Below are 14039 nucleotides of genomic sequence, written 5' to 3' on the forward strand. Positions count from 1 at the left end.
ATAGATAGATAGATAAATAGTTTCAATTCAGTTCTTGTGACTGACCATAAAGCCAAGTTGTGTGAATTTTTTTTACTGAAAAAAAAGCACTGCAGGACACGAGAGGAAAATATGTCAGGTAATAATCTCCAACAAGTAAATAGTATCTGTGTAAGAGGTACAAACACCTGTGGCAGTATCTGAGACTTGCGTCATCCTTCAAGTTGTGCCAAATTTTCAGCTGATAGTTTTTTCATCTTCTCCTTAAAATTATACATTCTTTTTTTCTGTCAAATTGTGTTTTGATTTATCTCAGAAAAAAAAGATGTGGACATATAGAAAACAAAAACCCTGAAGATCTAATTCAAAAACATCTGGTTCCCAGTTAAGAGCAATTAGCAGAAAGTTACCTTCAGCATTTCTATCTTTCCACACTTTCCCCAGCAGGTGTCAGTGATGCATCACTCAGATCTAACTATCCTTTCCAAAATATACAAAAATAAAACTGTTATTGCATTTAGGAAACTATTGTATTTAGATTATGTTCGTGTTACATTAAAGTTGATGCATGCTTCCGGTTAAGTAAGTTAAACATAAAAAGGCTTACATCTCAATAACAAGCTTATTTATGAGAATTAAAACAACAACAACAACAACAACAACAATAATAATAATACTAGGTGTGTGTGTGTGTGTGTGTGTGTGTGTGTGTGTGTGTGTGTGTGTGTGTGTGTGTGTGTGTGTGTGTGTAAGAGAAAAAGGAGATGGGGGAGGGAGAGGGAAAGCATGGGTTGAGCTGGAGCAGAGCAGTGGGTGACTGCAGCAGTAGAGCATTTGGGTGTTTTGCAGCGGACAGGACGTTCAGGATTTTAGGAGACAGACGGACACAAAAGCAGGTGAGTCCGTCCTAACTGCTTCCACAGATCCTCCCGCAGCGCATCTTGCAGCTGCGGTAGTTTTCCACCTTCCGTCCGCTGATTTCTCCTGAATGTGACTGTTTCCCTGGGGCGCTGCAGCTCCGATCGGACAGGTGCAAACAGGGATCACACGCACGTAGACTGCCTAACAAAGATTTAGCCAAGTCAATGTTTTTATGTAAGTCATGATGAATGATGCCGCATCATCGAATCTCTGTAGGACACTCTTGCCAAGTTCAGTCAAAGGTGATAAAATAACGTTTATATCAGTCACAAATAATTGTCAAGTCCAATTAAACTGCATGATTACTAGCCCTTTAAAGGCTAAACAACTCCACTATTATGAACAACACATAGGCGTTGGAAAGGAGTTGATATTTTCACTTGTATTTATTGTATTATTTTCAACGGAGTCATCCTTTAAATAGAAACTTAAATTAGATTGTTGCAACCAGCTGATTTGACAAAAATGATCTCAAAGCTTGCATGTGTAGAATACCGATTCAATATATATATATATATATATATATATATATATATATATTTATATATATATAAGTTTATATGTGTGTGTGTGTGTGTGTGTGTACATATGAATGAATCCGCTGGCCAGATGCATCGTTACCTCCAAATTGAAAAAGGTAGTTAGATTAAAGCATAAGCATCATCATTATGGGCTTAAAATAATTAAAAAAAACGCAAAGAAGAAAATACTTTATTGCATTTTCCTCAGTGTGATTTAATTACTGGTTAAACCTTTAGAGCAGTGATAAATATAATGCATGGCCACACAACTAATAACTGCATTAACGTTCATTTGTCTTAGATAATGGTTGTGATTAGCAGTCTAGTCTACATTTATTACATTCTATTTCTAATTTTGACAGTCCAGAGCAAACAACACAAAAACCAATTAAAAAAAAACAAGAATATTGGGATCCATTTATTTAGAAACCATCAAAGTGACAGAAAAAAGGTGGCACTGTGTAAAGCATCATGCCTCTGGTCTAGGTTGTATGAGAGCAGCTCATTAAAAGATTTGTAGATACATATTTTTTGGCTGTAACTCTCCAGCTAGTTAAAAAAACAAATTAATGCATGGCACAAGTAATCAAATTCTGCTCCACCTACACTGTACTTCAAACTGGATGGTGTCTAAACCATCATTGTAGCAGAAAAAGAGGAGAAAATTACATAAGATTAGAGATTCATCATCGTTTTGCCAGATAACACAATTAAATCTGAAGCCATCAAAAACATTAGTACAGGGAGGATTATAAAATACATCAATTTTCCTGTTTTAGCCCATGTTTAGAGTAAATTATCTAAATTCATCTGTTTAAATCATGATAAAAGACATATTTGGAATTATATTTTATTATTGAATGAGATCCACCAACAAATGGATGATTAAAAAGCCTTTTCTATATTTAGATTTCACGTTGATGTAAGTTTTTGAAAAGACATTGGATATTCCTGATTGTGAGTCTGTTGGATGACCCAACAGTTCTCCCATAATCTCTTTATTTATTTTGTGTGAACAGAGTCTGATTATTTAAATAAATAACCACATTACACCAAAAGACTGAACCCACTTTGTTAGCTTGTTGGGATTTTGGTGTTAGCTTTTCTCGTCTCTCGTCTCGTCTTCCTCCGCTTATCCGGGTCCGGGTCGCGGGGGCAGCATCCCAACTAGGGAGCTCCAGGCCGTCCTCTCCCCGGCCTTGTCCACCAGCTCCTCCGGCAGGACCCCAAGGCGTTCCCGGACCAGATTGGAGATGTAACCTCTCCAACGTGTCCTGGGTCGACCCGGGGGCCTTCTGCCGGCAGGACATGCCCGAAACACCTCCCCGGGGAGGCGTCCAGGAGGCATCCTGACCAGATGCCCAAACCACCTCAACTGGCTCCTTTCGATCCGGAGGAGCAGCGGTTCTACTCCGAGTCCCTCCCAAATGTCCGAGCTCCTCACCCTATCTCTAAGGCTGAGCCCGGCCACCCTACGGAGGAAACTCATTTCGGCCGCTTGTATCCGCGATCTCGTTCTTTCGGTCATTACCCAAAGCTCATGACCATAGGTGAGGATTGGGACGTAGATCGACCGGTAAATCGAGAGCCTGGCTTTCTGGCTCAGCTCCCTCTTCCCCACGACAGATCGGCTCAGCGTCCGCATCACTGCAGACGCCGAACCAATCCGCCTGTCGATCTCCCGATCCCTCCTACCCTCACTCGTGAACAAGACCCCGAGATACTTAAACTCCTCCACTTGAGGTAGGACCTCTCCCCCGACCCGGAGGTGGCAAGCCACCCTTTTCCGGTCGAGAACCATGGTCTCAGATTTGGAGGTGCTGATCCTCATCCCAGCCGCTTCACATTCGGCCGCGAACCTACCCAGCAAGAGCTGAAGGTCAGAGCTGGATGAAGCTAGGAGGACCACATCATCCGCAAAAAGCAGAGACGAGATTCTCCTGCCACCAAACTCGACACACTCCACACCACGGCTGCGTCTAGAAATTCTGTCCATAAAAGTGATGAACAGAACCGGTGACAAAGGGCAGCCCTGGCGGAGTCCAACCCTCACTGGGAACAGGTCCGACTTACTACCGGCTATGCGGACCAAACTCACGCTCCTCTGGTAAAGGGACTGAATGGCCCTTAACAGAGAGCCACCCACCCCATACTCCTGGAGCGTCCCCCACAGGGTGCCCCTGGGGACACGGTCATAAGCCTTCTCCAAATCCACAAAGCACATGTGGATTGGTTGGGCAAACTCCCATGCCCCCTCCATCACCCTTGCAAGGGTATAGAGCTGGTCCACAGTTCCACAGCCAGGACGAAAACCACATTGCTCCTCCTCTATCTGAGATTCAACTATCGATCGGACCCTCCTCTCCAGTACCTTGGAGTAGACCTTTCCAGGGAGGCTGAGGAGTGTGATCCCCCTATAGTTGGAACACACCCTCAGGTCACCCTTCTTAAAGATGGGGACCACCACCCCGGTCTGTCACTCCCTAGGAACTGCCCCCGATGACCACGCAATGTTGTAGAGACGTGTCAACCATGACAGCCCTACAACATCCATAGCCTTGAGATACCCAGGACGAACCTCATCCGCCCCCGGGGCTCCGCCGCTGTGTAGTTGTTTGACTACCTCAGCAACTTCTGCCCCCGAGATCGGACAGTCCATCCCCAGGCCTCCCAGCTCTGGTTCCTCCTCGGAATGCGCATTGGTGGGATTGAGGAGCTCCTCAAAGTATTCCTTCCACCGTCCGACTATAGCCCCAGTTGACGTCAGCAGCTCCCCATCCCCACTGTAAACAGTGTGAGCGAGTTGCTGCCTTCCTCTCCTGAGGCGCCGGACAGTTTGCCAGAACCTGTTTGGAGCCGATCGATAGTCTTTCTCCATGGCCTCACCAAACTCCTCCCACGCCCGAGATTTTGCCTCGGCAACTGCCACTGCTGCACCCCGCTTGGCTATCCGGTACCTGTCTGCTGCCTCCGGAGACCCACAGACCAGCCATGCCCTGTAGGCCTCCTTCTTCAGCCTGACGGCTCCCCGAACCTCTGGTGTCCACCAGCGGGTACGGGGGTTGCCACCACGACTGGCACCGGCCACCTTACGACCACAGCTAGCAACAGCCGCCTCGACAATCGCAGAGTGGAACAAGGCCCACTCGGACTCAATGTCCCCCACTGCTCTCGGGACGTGGTCAAAGCTCTGCCGGAGGTGGGAGTTGAAGACCGTCTTGACAGGTTCTTCTGCCAGGCGTTCCCAGCAGACCCTCACTATGCGTTTGGGTCTGCCAGGTCTACGCGGCATGTTCCCTTGCCATCTGATCCAACTCACCACCAGGTGGTGATCAGTTGACAGCTCCGCCCCTCTCTTCACTCGGGTGTCCAAAACATACGGCCGCAGGTCAGATGATACGACTACAAAATCTATCATCGACCTGTGACCTAGGCTGCCCTGGTACCAAGTGTACCGGTGGGCATCCTTATGTTCGAACATGGTGTTCGTTATGGCCAAACTGCGGCTTGCACAGAAGTCCAATAACAAAACACCGCTCGAGTTCAGATTAGGTGGGCCGTTCCTCCCAATCACACCCCTCCAGGTCAAGCTGTCATTGCCCACGTGAGCATTGAAGTCCCCCAGCAGGACAATGGAGTCCCCTGATGGAGCACTATCTAGCACTCGTCCCAGGGACTCCAAAAAGGGTGGGTACTCTGAACTGATATTTGGCCCATAAGCACAAACAACAGTCAGGACCCGTTCCCCGACCCGAAGGCGCAAGGAAGCTACCCTCTTGTCCCCCGGGGTAAACCCCAACACACAGGCAGAGAGTCTCGGGGCTAACAAAAAGCCAACCCCAGCCCTCCGCCTCTCACCCGGAGCAACTCCAGCAAAGTAGAGTGTCCAACCCCTCTCCAGGTCTCGGGTTCCAGAGCCAATGCAATGTGTCGAGGTGAGTCCGACTATATCTAGCCGGTACCGCTCAACCTCTGCCACAAGCTCCGGCTCCTTCCCCGCCAGCGAGGTGACGTTCCATGTCCCAAAAACTAGTTTTCTTGTCCGGGGATTGGACCGCCAAGGCTCCCGCCTTGGTCTGCCACCCGATTCGCATTGCACCGGACCCTTCATGTTCCTCCTGCGGGTGGTGGGTCCACAGTTGGACGAGCCCATGTATCCGGTTCGGGCTGGGCCCGGCCGGGCCCCATGGGCGAAAGCCCGGCCACCAGGCGCTCGCTCACGGGCCCCAACCCCAGGCCTGGCTCCAGGGTGGGACCCCGGTAACCCTCCGGGCCGGGTACTCCGACTCTTCGTTTTAACCGCCATGAAAGATCCTTCGAACCGTTCTTTGTCTCACCCTTCACCTAAGACCAATTTGTCATGGGAGACCCTACCAGGGGCACCAAGTGCCCCAGACAACATAGCTCCTAGGATCATTAGGGCACTCAAACTCCTCCACCACAATAAGGTGACGGTTCAAGGAGGAGGGTGTTAGCTTTTGTTTTGTTTATTTCCCTGAGTCATGGTTTAACCTCTGAGTCATGTTTTGTGGTTTTCTTCAGCTCCCCAGTCATTAAGCATCTTTGCATGCTTGTTCGTCATCTCACCTGTTTCTCACTCTCACCCCTCCCTGTATAAATATTATTCTGTTTCTCAGTTTTATGCAATACTCCACTGCTTTCCAGCACTCGTAATTGCTCAGATTTTTATTTTATTTTTTTACAAGGTCTTTTATTTTGGTTCCACATTCACTGCACCCACTTGCAGTATGAATGTTGCAGGTTGAAAACCCAGATGCACCTTTCTCTGTGTTTGCATGTTCTCTCCATGCATATGAGGGATTTCTTTGGGAACTCTGGTTTCCTCCCACACACAAACAACATACATGTTGGGTTAATCTGTGAGTCACTTTGGAAAAAAGCTTCTGCAAAAGACCTGAACACAAGTCTGTACATTGTGTTCATTGAAAACATCATGACACACTGTCTTGATGTTCGGTGGCTGCTTGTCCATAGGGGTGCTGGGGCGCCACCCTCCCTGACTTAAAGTAAATAAGACTATATAAATATATATATATATATATATATATATATATATATATATATATATATATATATATATGTGTGTGTGTGTGTGTGTGTGTGTGTGTGTGTGTGTGTGTGTGTAAGTATATGTTTGTATATCTATATCTACATATATGTATATATGTATATATATGTATGTATATATATATATATATATATATATGTATGTATGTATATATCTATATATATGTATATATATGTGACCAGTATATATATGTGTACATATATATACATGTATATATATGTGTCAAGATGCTGATCTGACATCATGAGTAGTGCACAGGTGTACCTTATACTGCCCACAATAAAAGGCTTCTCTGGAATGTGCAGTTTTGTCTCACAGCAAAATGCCACAGATGCCACAAGCATTGAGAGAGCGTGCAATTGGTGTGCTGACAGCAGAAATGTCAACTAGATCTGTTGCTTGCGCGTTGAATGTTCATTTCTCCACCATAAGCAGTCTCCAAAGGCGTTTCAGAGAATATGGCAGTACATCCAACCAGCCTCTCAACCGCAGACGACGTGTAACCACACCAGCCCAGGACCTCCACATCCAGCAGGTTCACCTCCAAGATCGTCTGAGACCAGCCACTCGGACAGCTGCTGAAACAATTGGTTTGGTTTCTGCACAAACTGTCAGAAACCGTCTCAGGGAACCTCAACTGCATGCTCGTCGTCCTCATCGGGGTCTTGACCTGAATCCAGCTCGTCACCGTAACAGACTTGAGTGGGCAAATGGTCACATTCGATGGCGTCTGGCACGTTGTAGAGGTGTTCTCTTCACGGATGAATCTCGGTTTACATTGTTCAGGGCAGATGTCAGGCATCGTGTGTGGCGTCGTATGGGTGAGCGCTTTGCTGATGTCAGTGTTGTGGATCGATTGGCCCATGGTGGTGGTGGGGTTATGGTATGGGCAGGCATCTGTTATGGACGAAGAACACAGGTGAATTATATTGATGGCATTTTGAATGCACAGAGATACCGTGATGAGATCCTGAGGCCCATTGTTGTGCCGTACATCCATGAACATCACCTCATGTTTCAGCAAGAAAATGCACGGCCCCATGTTGCAAGGATCTGTACACAATTCTTGGAAGCTGAAAATGTCCCAGTTCTTGCATAGCCAGCATACTCACCGGGCATGTCACCCGTTGAGTATGTTTGGGATGTGCTTGACCGGCGTATCCGACAGCGTGTACCAGTTCCCACTAATATCCAACAACTTTGCACAGCCATTGAAGAGGAGTGGACCAACATTCCACAGGCCACAATTGACAATCTGATGAACTCTATGCGAAGAGGTGTTGCACTGCATGAGGCAAATGGTGGTCACACCAGATACTGACCGGTTCTGAGTCCCCAGACCCCCAAAAAGCAAAAAACTGCACATTCCAGGATGGCCTTTTATTGTGGGCAGTATAAGGTACACCTGTGCACTACTCATGATGTCAGATCAGCATCTTGATGTGGCACACCTTTGAGGTGGGATGGATTATCTCAGCAAAGCACAGGTGCTCACTATCACACATTTAGACTGATTTGTGAACAATGTTTGAGAGAAATGGTGATATTGTGTATCTGGAATGAATTTTAGATCTTTAAATCCATCTCATGAAAAATCGGAGCAGAAACAAAGGTGTTGCGTTTATATTTTTGTTGAGTGTAGATTATGTGGATGTAATCTACCAAAACACTACTGCGTCCTGTCTCCATCCTCTTGATGCTGTTTTTAACAGTATCTGTTGTTTTGTTTTGCGCTGTTCCTTCACAATACACCACTGTAACATGCATGAAAGCTTGTCCTGGCTTTGATTAAAGCCAGGCATAGATTTCATTGGTTAACGTTTATTTTTAAATGTATATTCTTTGACTTTCCAGCATATTTAAAAATGTATTTGGTGCATTCTAGAAGTCAGTATAATGCAAGATTTAATGAACACATTTCTGTTGTATTCATTTATAAGGAAGAAGTGGGAAGACTGGCTTTTAATGTTAAAGCCCCACTGGACCTGTTGAAATGCGGTCAATTACTTATTTTCTATTTCGGAATTTTGTTTATTTACATGTCTTCCCCTTCTGTAACTGCTTCTAAGTTATTTGTCGCTATTCTGAAGGTATGTGAGTTTGGCTAAGTTATTTGTTTGGAGAGTTTTGTTCATTTTGTATATATTTTTTCAGGTAATTGTAATTGTTTTATTTTTTAACTTAGCTCTTTTTCTTTTTTCTTTATTTATTTTTCTTGTTAGTTTCAGCTCCTTGTTGCCTTTCTATCTATCAACTTTTATGTTGTATGACTGGAGGACCCTCTTGAAAACAAGATGTTTCCTCTCAAGAGGTTTTATCCTCCAAAAAAATCTATATAAATAAATAATAATAACTATTGGCCAAGATGAGCATTGCACTTTGGGATGCACAGCTATGAGCAAATGATCAACTGAGACACACATGATTATTGATTGCAGTTGCTCTTAAAAGCTCACACAGTAGGTATTAATTATTATTATTTATTAGTGTATTTTTAGAATTACTGCCAATGTTTTCTGTTACTTTGAAAATTGTCTCTGTAAACATGCTTATTTGGAGGAAGGAAATTAATGGTTGTTTTTGGAATTGTAGTAATTTTTCAACATGTCATTTTAATACTTGTTATGGACTAAGTAGGAAAATATTACACATATAGCAGCCCCCCCCCCCCCCCCCCGGGTTGTACAGTGTGAGCGCCTGACTCGTGAGATCTGCCCTGCGAGGTAGTCGTACAGTTTGAGCTGAAGCTAAGTGCTACCAGTGAAAAAGTCGCACAGTGTCCGCCCAGCTTTAGAAGTGGAGGAGACCAAATATCTCTGGAATCAGGTCAGTATGTCCCAGCAGAGGTGTTCAGCTCTGTGACTCTATAAGCAGTAAAAGGTGCTGCGGCCACCTCATGCTGTCATATTGTTCCTGCCACAGCAGATGTGTTTACCTTCCCCCCCTCCCGGAGTTATCATGCCCCACGGCACACATAATGCAGATGTGTTGAAACACTGGTGTGTCTGTTGCATGAGAGCAAAAGATGACAAGAACCACAGGAAAAAGGTTTGACATCAGCATGCTGCCCTTGATTTTGCTAGTTCTTTTGGTCAGGTTGTGGTTGTGGAAGTGCTCATGACTCTGGACTGTCATCAGACCAGAGTCGTGTCTCCTTACGTTATTCAAGGGAAGCTGCTCAAATTTTACATTTCAAAGTATGTTTACAGGTCTCAAGGAGCACAAGGATAAATGTGAAAAGGTTCTCTAGGCTGCTGGAGGAGCTGTGTGAAGGCTGATATAAAAATAAAAACATCTCTGCAAAAGATGGAATTGAGGCGAAGTTTGAAAATGCAGGACAAGTCTGGAGGTGTAGAGTTTTTAAAATACGGGGAGTCTTTCCAGACTAGTCCATCCCTAAACTCTGCCTGAGGCGGCTGATTTGTTGCCATAAATTGTTAAAAGTCCTGTTTTAGGAAAACCAAATGACTGGGGCTGTTTTTGTTTTCCCCTAAAGGTGACAAAAAGCTCTTGGGACTGGTTTAGTGTCAGGTTTTACACCATTAGATCCTGTAAGAATCATTTCCTCAGTTCAAATGTTGCTTCCAGTTTAAAATTTCAATAACGTAGAATGAATGTGATTTTTTGTGTCCTTAGGTCAGAAAGTTTACACAGCAAATACACTCATCTGCTTTTCCAACTTCCCACTTTAGAATGTCTTTGAACACAAGCTGTCACTGAAGCAAAAGAGAGGAAGAGCAGCTAGAAAAGTGCATGGTATGCACCTCAGGGGGAACAAAAATAGAGAAGTAGAGGTTTGTGCAGATTAGTTAGTGCAGATCATTGAAAAAAAAAACCACACCAAAAAACAAAAGATCTAAAAATGCTTAATTAAAGGTACAGAGAGTGATGTGTGCTCTACCAGACAACTAACTAGAATATGGGTCAGTTCAAATTAAAACACTGAAGTCAAATTTGAACCTCTCAACGTATCTGACATTATTACCAGGTCATATTGTGTCTCTAAAAGTTAAGTAATTGGAGTCACCTGGGGGATTCATTCTCACTGCCTTACACATCGGCTGGCTCCTCTCAATGTGAAGAAGCAGCGGCTCTACTTGAATCCCTCCCAGATGTCCAAGTTCCTCAGTCTAAGGCAGGGCCCAGTCACTCTGAGGATAAAAGTTATTTATGTCCCCTGTAGCTTTCTAGCTTTCTTGTTCTTTGTTATCACCCAAGGTTCATGTTCATAAATGAGGGTTGGAACAGAGGTAGGTCTATAAAGTGACATTGTGCCTTTCTTTTTATCTCCCTCTTCACTACAAACATCTGGTTCAGCATCTGTACCGCTGCAGGAGCTGCTCCATCCTATTGAGGATCTCCATCCTCCCCTCAGTTATGAACAAGACCAGACCTGGTAGGACTGCTCTCCTGAGTACGCAGTTTGTCTTTTTCTGGATGTGAACATTGTCTCAGGTCTAGAGCTTCTGTTTCTCATCCTAGCTGCTTCACACTCTACAAGGATGTCAAGAACAATTCTATGTGTTCTCTTCACATCACCTAATTATTTTTTGGGTATTTTGTGGATTTGTTCATATCACAGAAAAGGTCACTTTTGTGATCTAAAACTATGATATTTAAAGGCCAAGTTCACTGGGAAACAGTTTTTTTTTACTTGTTTTTGGAAAATGATCGGTCACTGTCAGTTTCGCATGAAGGCTAAACATGAAAACAGTCCTATTTCCAGCAAGACAGGGAAACACTGATTAGAAAAGCCAGTGACAGGTTGAATATGGAACCAGTGTTGTGCCCGAACGCATTAATTGAACGATCATTTGTGAATTTGTTCATTTTTTTCGTGAACGTGAACTGAACTCGTTCGTGTTTTGCCTGACGAAATTAAAAGTGAGTGCGTTCGTCCTGGCGTGCGTGAACGGGTTTATGAACACGTTCTTTTGCCGGTCTAGCTCCAGATTTCCACGGAGCTTTTCTGAAGCTAAAGCCTAGCTAAAACATCCTGTTAACCATAGTTTGTAAAAAGTAGAACCTGCAAATGCGGCCAAACATAGGCAGTAGCGGTTTGTGCAGCGTCTACTCTTCTATGTCCATGCTGTGTGCGGGAGTCAAAGTTCATTCAGAAAAATTGAAAAGGGACTTATCTGAAAGATCATACATTTTTTTATGTTTTGCACTTTTAATATTACACTTTGACTTTGCTACCTCAGCCAGGTTCCTAAGATTGTTTAATAATTTCCCATTAAAAAACTGTTGAAATAATGTTTTCCTCATGTTATTGAGAATATACTGTAGGGTAAAAACTGCAGCTGGGTGTGAGTGTGGACTGAACCGGTGCCAACTATTGGAAAATTATTTCATTCGTTTTATATTTATATATATTTTTGGAACAGTGAACATAGTTCAAATTTTTTAAATTATGAACTAAGAACCAAACTAGTTTGTTTTAAAATGTATGAACTGGACTTTGAACTAGTTCGTTTTTAAAACGAACTTTACCAACACTGTATGGAACACACCATAGCAACATCTAGTGGGTAGAGGTTGTAGTTGCAACAACAGAACAAAACCTCCAGCCGTCGTGGTGTTGGTTCACTGCCAATACGTTAAGTGACCAGCCAGCAAAATGTCCAGTGATGAATCGTACAGGGTAAGGACTAAGTTCTACTAATTCGTTTATTTTACAGTTTTCAACGTTAGAACAGCTTTTGGGCTCAGAATCAGCTGCTTGACTTGTCAAGTTTGCTATTTTCGCCAGTCCCGGCCTCGCCTTGCTTAGCAGACTTTTTACCACAATGGTGCCCTCTAGTGGCTGGTAGATGTAAACATGAACCCAGTGTCATGCCCATCAAAATAATATATATATATATATAATAAAAATTTAATATAGCTCGTAAAGGAAAAAAATGCACATTCATGCTGTACACCTTTAATGCCCCATGGAGGTATTATTTTAAAAATACAGCTTTTGATTTTATTGTTCCAGCCAGGGTTTTGTCCCTGGCTGGCAGGCGAGACCGTGGCTAGTGCCGTCCCTGGTGGCGACAGCAGCAGGCAGCTGAGTAAGTCAGGCCAGTTTGGTGGCTACCACGCTCCAAGCCCCGGGAGGACGGGATGGTGGGGGCATCGGAGCAGCGGGCGGTGCCCCCCCCCCCCCCCCCCCCCCCCCCCAGCGACGGTGCGCGTCCGGTAGAGGCGAGGTGTCACAGCCTCCTCTCCCCCTCTCCCGGGCGACTCTGCGCGTCGGTGGGGACCTGGTCCCATCGCTGCGCTCCGCCCCCGCCTATCCCACCCGCCCTCCCGAGGCTCCTAGGCGGCAGGGTGCCGCCGGGCCTCCGTAGTGCCCAGTATGCCCTCAACCTGCCCACCCCCATCCCCCACCCACCGCCACCCCACCCCGTCTGCTCCGTCTGGAGGAGGCAGTGTGGTACGGTGGGGTGGGGTGGTCGGGGAGGCTGGGATGCGGGACACAACAGCATGGCTGTCCCGACTCCCCTGCCGTCGTCCGAAAGCGGCGGAGCCACGACGAGTCGACCCAACAGGGTCCGCAACAGGAGAGGTGAGGGCAGAGTAGAGCACATCTTGGCTAGCATAAGCTAAACATAAGCATTAGCAACTCCACCACACGGCAGAACTCCTTCAGGCTTGTGTCATTTGTAGAAATAAAATATCAGTGTTGAAGAGCAAATGGAGTCAGTGGCTAAGTCCGAATATCAAGAAAATATCAAGACTCTAAATCCTGCCGTGCTCTGCTCTCGTCTGCTCTGGCTGACTTCTAGTTCTTGTAAAAGGAGAGCCAGAGCTTTTTTTCCCAACAGAGGTAGACTCACAAGGCATTCATTTATAATAGAGACCACTGCAAATGTGGTGAAAAAGCAACTGAATTTGGTCTTTAATAAATACTGCTGGGTGGAAGAAAATCAAGCAAAGCTCAGATCTTCCCCCAAACATGTTTCTCTGCATGGGCGATGGTGCTGATATTGTTTTGGTTTTGTCCTCCTAAAAGGATAGGTCATTGCTAATCACCGGAACTTATTCATGAAACATTTAAATCTGGATGAAGATAATCTATTTCCATCCAAGGTACAAGGAAAAGGTTTAATGTGTTTGTAGATAACGTGAATCACTTTTACAGTCCTCAAATGTCAAGTTTAAAAAATAAAAGGGTTCACAATCATTAAATCATCAAATTGGGGTCTATCATTTCAAAGAATAGAATAAAAATATAAAGAACCATTCCCAAGGTGAAAGGAAGTTGGTTTGGAGCCATGTGGTGGCTCCGTTCTTTCCTTTAATTTGTCTCAGCTCAGGATGTTGGACTAAACCAATGGGGAGTTGGTCTTCCCATCACAGATTTCGCTTCTCTCATCATTTGTCAGTTTTTGAGTTAGTTTCAGAGATTAACACCCGCACTGCTAACAGAAAGGTCACCAGCCTCATTGTGCTTCGTGCTGTGACAGATTAGCACTAGAGCAGCCGTGGAGAATGATCTGGGAGCTGGTCCAGTGTCACTCCGCAGCAGAACCAGAATCAAC

At 44.9% G+C, this 14039-nt stretch overlaps 1 protein-coding gene across 2 annotated transcripts in view; it reads left to right on the forward strand.

The window, feature by feature from the left end:
* Positions 1–745: 745 nt before the first annotated feature.
* Positions 746–14039, forward strand: part of sema4gb (sema domain, immunoglobulin domain (Ig), transmembrane domain (TM) and short cytoplasmic domain, (semaphorin) 4Gb) — a 72778-nt gene continuing 59484 nt past the window's right edge. Inside the window, exons 1-2 of one of the 2 annotated variants that reach the window (XM_054749337.2) lie at positions 763–875; positions 10828–10906. The gene's annotated coding sequence lies outside the window, so the exon portion shown is untranslated. Of the gene's footprint in view, positions 876–10827; positions 10907–14039 lie in introns of both variants that reach the window. The other variant, XM_054749336.2, reaches the window with a different exon arrangement.

The sequence above is a fragment of the Nothobranchius furzeri genome, chromosome 16 (genome assembly GCF_043380555.1).
Source record: "Nothobranchius furzeri strain GRZ-AD chromosome 16, NfurGRZ-RIMD1, whole genome shotgun sequence".
NCBI classification, from domain to species: Eukaryota; Metazoa; Chordata; class Actinopteri; order Cyprinodontiformes; family Nothobranchiidae; genus Nothobranchius; species Nothobranchius furzeri.